Genomic DNA, 6,000 nt, shown 5'->3' with positions numbered 1-6,000 from the left:
ATCATTTCTACACCCTGGATTTTGGAAGTTTCAAAAATGTGTGCTGTGACTACGTACCGAAGAAGGAATTTTCAATCAAATATCACCATAGCCACGTAGTGATGACTGTTTCTCCTTTAACTTAAAAATGAACTGTGACGGCCCAAATGAGCTTAGTTCTACCAAACTATCATATTACTTTCATAAAATGCAATCTTACAAAACCCTAATAGATGAAAGGACCAAGGACAGAAGCAGAGAAATTTTAAAAATTATAACCACCAGTAAACACAGTTATGAAAATGTTCAAAAAGTTACTACTAATCAAAAAAGGAAGGTCAAAAAAGCAAAAACAGACCCATGGGTCCAGAGAACAAACTGACGGCTGCCGGAGGCGAGGGGGTAGACAGGCCGAGTGGGTGAAGGGGAGAGATCCAGGCTTCCAGTTATGGAAAGGATAAGTCACAGGAATAAAAGGCACAGCAGAGGGAATATAGCCAATGACCCAATGACGCTGCAACGGCATTTGTGGTGACAGCTGGGAGCTACACTCCTGATGAGCACAGCATAATGTATCAACTTGTCCCATCACTAGGCTGTCCACCCGAAACTAAGGTAACATTGTGGGTCAACGATACCTTCCATTAAAAAAAGAAGGGGGGGGGAGATGTTACAATAACGAAGGTACCATTTTATTTATAAAATTTGACTTAAAAAAATGAAGTGTTAACACCCCTGCAGTCTTTAAGACTGTGATAAAATTGGTTTACTTACAGATCGTGGATGGTCCTGTAAACGATGCTTTCACTACAGCAATTTGGCCGTATTCGACAAGGATTATAAAACACCCCCCCCCCCCCGGTGACCCCTCTCCTAGAAACATGTGCAAAGAAAATAATCCAAAACCAAAAAATAAATTTGAAACCTCCAGTGTTTTTGTATCGTGCGTGCTTTTTGCTTTATGTTGTAAAAATATAATAAAAAAAATACATTCAAACACATACAAGAGTGAAAAGAAAGCCCAGTGCCCTCGCACCTGGCACCCAGCTTCGTCAATTATCAGCACGACTGTGGCCGGTCTTCTTTCGTGTGTGCTCCCACTCTCCATCCCTGCCCTACACCTGGATTACTTAATAGCTACAATTTAATGAGCCCTCACTCTCTATCAGACCATGTTCTAAGCAGTTTATAGATCGCATCTCATCTCCTGGATCGAGGATACTGCCTATTACTTATTCTTTATAACAACCCTTTGAAATCCTCGAATTTCCCCCGGTTTACAAATGGACTGTGGATGGAGGTCACATAACTTGCCAGGAAGGGCACCCAGGAAGCAGCAGAGGCAGGCTTTGAACCCAGGCCACACGACACCAGAGCCACGCCCTTAACCTCTCTAGAACCATCTACTACCTCCCTACATTTTTTTAAATAATTTTTTCATGTTTATTTATTTTTGAGAGAGAGAGAGAGAGACAGAGCACAAGCAGGGGTGGGGTGGAGAGAGAGGGGGACACAGAATCCGAAGCAGGCTCCAGGCTCGAGCTGTCAGCACAGAGCCCGATGCGGGGCTTGAACCCACAAACCGCGAGATCATGACCTGAGCCGAAGTCGGACGCTTAACCGACTGAGCCACCCAGGCACCCCCTTCCTACATTTAAATATACACACACATACCCAAATGAGAACATAAAAACCAAGAGAATCACCTTAGCATCATCGATAGCTATAAGAACCGCAAACATTATCTAAATGTTCAAGAATATGAAATGCGTTGTATACACCGTGGTACATCATTTACATGCAAGAAAACTCAGCCACTAAAAAGCCACATGGGAGAATATGACTAATGTCAGTCTGTTTGCTATGCTCAGGGAAGAATACAGATTTGCAAAGACAAGGATTTTAATGATATAAAATATACAGATACACATACAGAAAAACTTAGAAAAATGAAAGGCAACTAGAGCAGAATTATGGCTGATTTGGGGGGTAAGTTTTATTGTCGTTACAGCACTGAATGTGGAAAAAAAAACCAAAATGCTATTGCACATTTTCACTTACTCTTAATGAAAACAAAATTCAGTTAAGATCAACTATCAGCCTCGATTCTCTGTCCGTGAGCTTACATGTATATGAAGAAACAAGCCTGATAAAAGTAAGCCAGTAAGTCAATGCAGATGCTTCACAGCCTGAGACATTTCAATTACACTCCGGCTCAATTTATTGACCATTTTAGAGCCCAGCACATTTTCTGGATTGCACTTACTTCTAAGGAATAAGTTTACTTTACATCCATTCATTCAGCATCCTTGTGGGACACCTTCTACACCCCAATAGCACAAGCCTAACCCTGACGGAGGGGGGAGGACGCTGAGAGGAGGGACACCAAGCACACACAAACCATAGGTGGCAGGTGCATCTGGGGGGTGGGGGAGAGGGAGTAAAATGCTCTCGAGTGAGGTGTGAAGGGTCGGGGTGGGGGGGAATAGAGCAGAGCCTGTGGGCAGAGAAGACACCATGTACTAAGAGAAAATAATGTAGGGGCACCTGGGTGGCCCCGTCGGTTAAGTGTGTGACTCTTGGCTTCGGCTCAGGTCACGATGTCATGGTTCGTGAGTTCAAGCCCCACACTGGGCTCTGTGCCGACAGTGCAGAGTCTGCTTGAGATTCTCTCTCTGCCCCTCCCCTACTCGCGGTCTCAAAAAAAAAAAAAAAAAAAAAAAAGATCAATAATATGAAATGCAAACTGCTTAAAGCTGCTTCTCTCCACTTTGCTCATAAGCTTTCAGAGGGCAAAAGAGAAACCAAACAAAAATCAAAACTAAACAAACAACAACGAGACAAAACCTCCCAGAGTAAGAATCAGGAACCACGGCTTCGTGTCCCGGCTCCACCACAGGTGTCCCTCCTCAGGAGAAGGGGGCTAGAGACGGATGCCCACCTGCCTCCCTCTCGGGTTTCCTACGAAGAGAAAAACAACATGAAATACCGAAAAGTGATTGAAAATGCAGAAGGGGCTTCCACGTGAGACAGAGGGAACGCTTCTGAAAATGTTCACTTACTTTGTACTTTTTGCTAAGTGGAAACCTTGCTTGGATCCCAGATGGGTCACAAGTAATAGACTAAATAGGAGAACTATTTCTTTGGCCTAATATGATGACTACGGTTTACTGCAGGCTTGCTCTGCGCAAGGCACTGAACCAGACGCCCGAGCTACGGTGGGTCTAAACGTCACCATGACCCAATGCTCCCTCTATACAGGTGAGGAACAGAGAGGAAAAGACAGGATCTAAGAGGTAAAGCAGCTTATTGAAAGCCACGAACCTGGGACTTGGGGAGGAGTCTCAGCCCAGGTCTCTAACTCCGAAGTCCGTGCTCCTCCCCACGTGCGGGAGCTTTTCGGTGGAGACGAATAATGAATCCTTGTAAAACCACAGTCTTCCCAAACCCAGTACGAGAGGTCAACTTGCTGTTTACGTTCTTTGGGCGCAGAGCATGCCCCTGACGTCTCAGATACATTTAGAATGCGATGGCAGGATATTTTTCAAATGGAGGGATATTTTAATAGTAGCAGTAGAAAAATCGTTCCCACGCATCTGCTTAGCTTACGTGCTTTCAGAGAGCAGGCGTAGAATGCCAATGAAGTCTATCCCCCCCCTCCCCGCCCCGCCACCAACAAACAGAGCAATTAAAAGACTTCACAGCAATCGAATTTATAAAAATTGGAAATTGAAATCTGCTGATTGCAGACGAGGGAAATGGGAAAGGGATTTCTACCTCGGGACGTTGTTCTGACAAATGCAAGGAACAGTGACCATTATTGTAATTAATGCCTGATTTGTGATTCTGGTTCTTCAGATCACCAGTTTCTTGGCTCCCACCAGGTGCCCATGGCCAAGATTCATAATCAGACACTTCACTGTAAACGGTAACTAAGTCTGTTCACTGTTCAGCAAACAAAATTCAGAAGCAGCTGCTGCCATGGTTGTCCTTCCAAAGAGTCTCTCTCCTCCGATGTGTAAGAAACAGCTTGAAATAGATTTCCTTCCCCTCCCTTCACTTGTTACAAATGTACAGCTTTGATCTCAGCTTGAAGGCAAATAAATTTCTTGCATCCTCTTGGCCAGCCTCCAGCGTAGCTTCCCCCTTCTACCCTCGCCAGCTCCCTTCCTCAACATCTTTCCTTCTTCACACACCCCACCCCACCCTGACTCTTCCCTTAAATTTCAAAAAAATGCTTAGAAGATCTTGACTTGAAATTATCCTTCAACCACAAGCTTTTGCTTTCATTCACACCATCTTACTAGAGTATGTAAATGTAGATCCCCTTTCTAAACAGAGATTACAAAATTAACCCTGCCAATGAAAACTAGTACGTGTAAGCATTCAAGCATAACCTCAATTAAAAGGCAAAATAGGGGCGCCTGCGTGGCTCAGTGGGTTAAGCATCTGACGCTTGATCTCTGCTCGGGTCATGATCTCACGGTTTGTGAGCTGGAGCCCTGCACTGGGCTCTGCACTGATAACGCAGAGCCTGCTTAGGACTCTCTCTCACTGCCCCTCCCCTGCTTGTGTGTTCTCTCTAAATAAATAAGCAGACTTTTAAAATATAAATAAAGGAGCGCCTGAGTGGCTCAGCTGGGTGAGTGTCCCACTTCCGCTCGGGTCATGATCTCAGGGTTCGTGAGTTCGAGCCCCACATCCGGCTTGCTGCTATCAGCCTGTCAGTGCAAAGCCCACTTCAGATCCTCTGTCCCCCTCTCTCTCTGCCCCTCCCCACCTGCACTCTCTCTTTAAATAAACATTTTTAAAAATTTAATAAATAAAACATTTTTTTAAGAATGAATTTTTTTTAATGTTTATTTTTGAGAGAGAGACAGAGCATGGGCAGGGGAGGGGCAGAGAGAAAGGGAGACACAGAATCCGAAGCAGGCTCCAGGCTCTGAGCTGTCAGCACAGAGTCCGACACGGGGCTTGAACCCATAGACCTCGACAGGATCATGACCCGGGCTGAAGTCGGACACTTAATCGACTGAACTACCCAGGTGCCCCAATAAAACATTTTTTTAAAGGCAAAGTAACATCCAGTCAAATGAGTTTTATAAAGTATGCCATACTGCCTTCAAAAAAACAAAAAGAAAAAGATAGTTATTCAGATATTGGAAATTTTTGAAAAGAATTCTCTGGATTAAGCACATTTTTTTCCAAAAATGGTGATAGCATTTCTTTCTGATATAAAAGCAATACTTACTCATTGTTTAAAAAAAAAAAAGCAATACGGAAATATTGAAAAAGGAAATAAAATTATTCCTATCATCTCCTCCCCACAGATGACCACTAGCAATTCAAAGATTTCTTTAGTATGGATATATACGATTTAAAAACATTTACTCTTTTGGGGCGCCTGGGTGGCGCAGTCGGTTAAGCGTCCGACTTCAGCCAGGTCACGATCTCGCGATCCGTGAGTTCGAGCCCCGCGTCAGGCTCTGGGCTGATGGCTCAGAGCCTGGAGCCTGTTTCCGATTCTGTGTCTCCCTCTCTCTCTGCCCCTCCCCCGTTCATGCTCTGTCTCTCTCTGTCCCAAAAATAAATAAACATTGAAAAAAAAAATTTAAAAACATTTACTCTTTTGCATGTTTTCCCAACACCATTTGTTGAAGAGACTCTCTCTTTCCCAAAGGTTAGTCTTTCCTTCTTGGTCAAAGACCATATAATTGGGAGTTTATTGCTGGGTTTATCTATTCTGTTTCTATTCTGTTCTATTGACCTATGTGTCTATAGTATTATACTGTTTTGATGACTACAGCTTTGTTTAGATAGATAGATAGATAGATAGATAGATAGATAGATAGATAGATAGATATGGTATAGATATATATAGATATATATATAGTCTGGAATTGTGATGCCTCCAGTTTTTTTATTTTTTATTTTTTATTTTTGAGACAGACAGAGAGAGAGAGAGAGAGAGAGAGAGAGAGAGAGAGCATGAGAGGGGGAGGGGCAGAGAGAGAGGGAGAC

Source organism: Puma concolor, chromosome D2, assembly GCF_028749965.1.
Source record: "Puma concolor isolate L17-30 chromosome D2, mPumCon1.1.hap2, whole genome shotgun sequence".
NCBI classification, from domain to species: domain Eukaryota; kingdom Metazoa; phylum Chordata; class Mammalia; order Carnivora; family Felidae; genus Puma; species Puma concolor.
Note: the sequence above shows the minus strand (reverse complement) of the source record.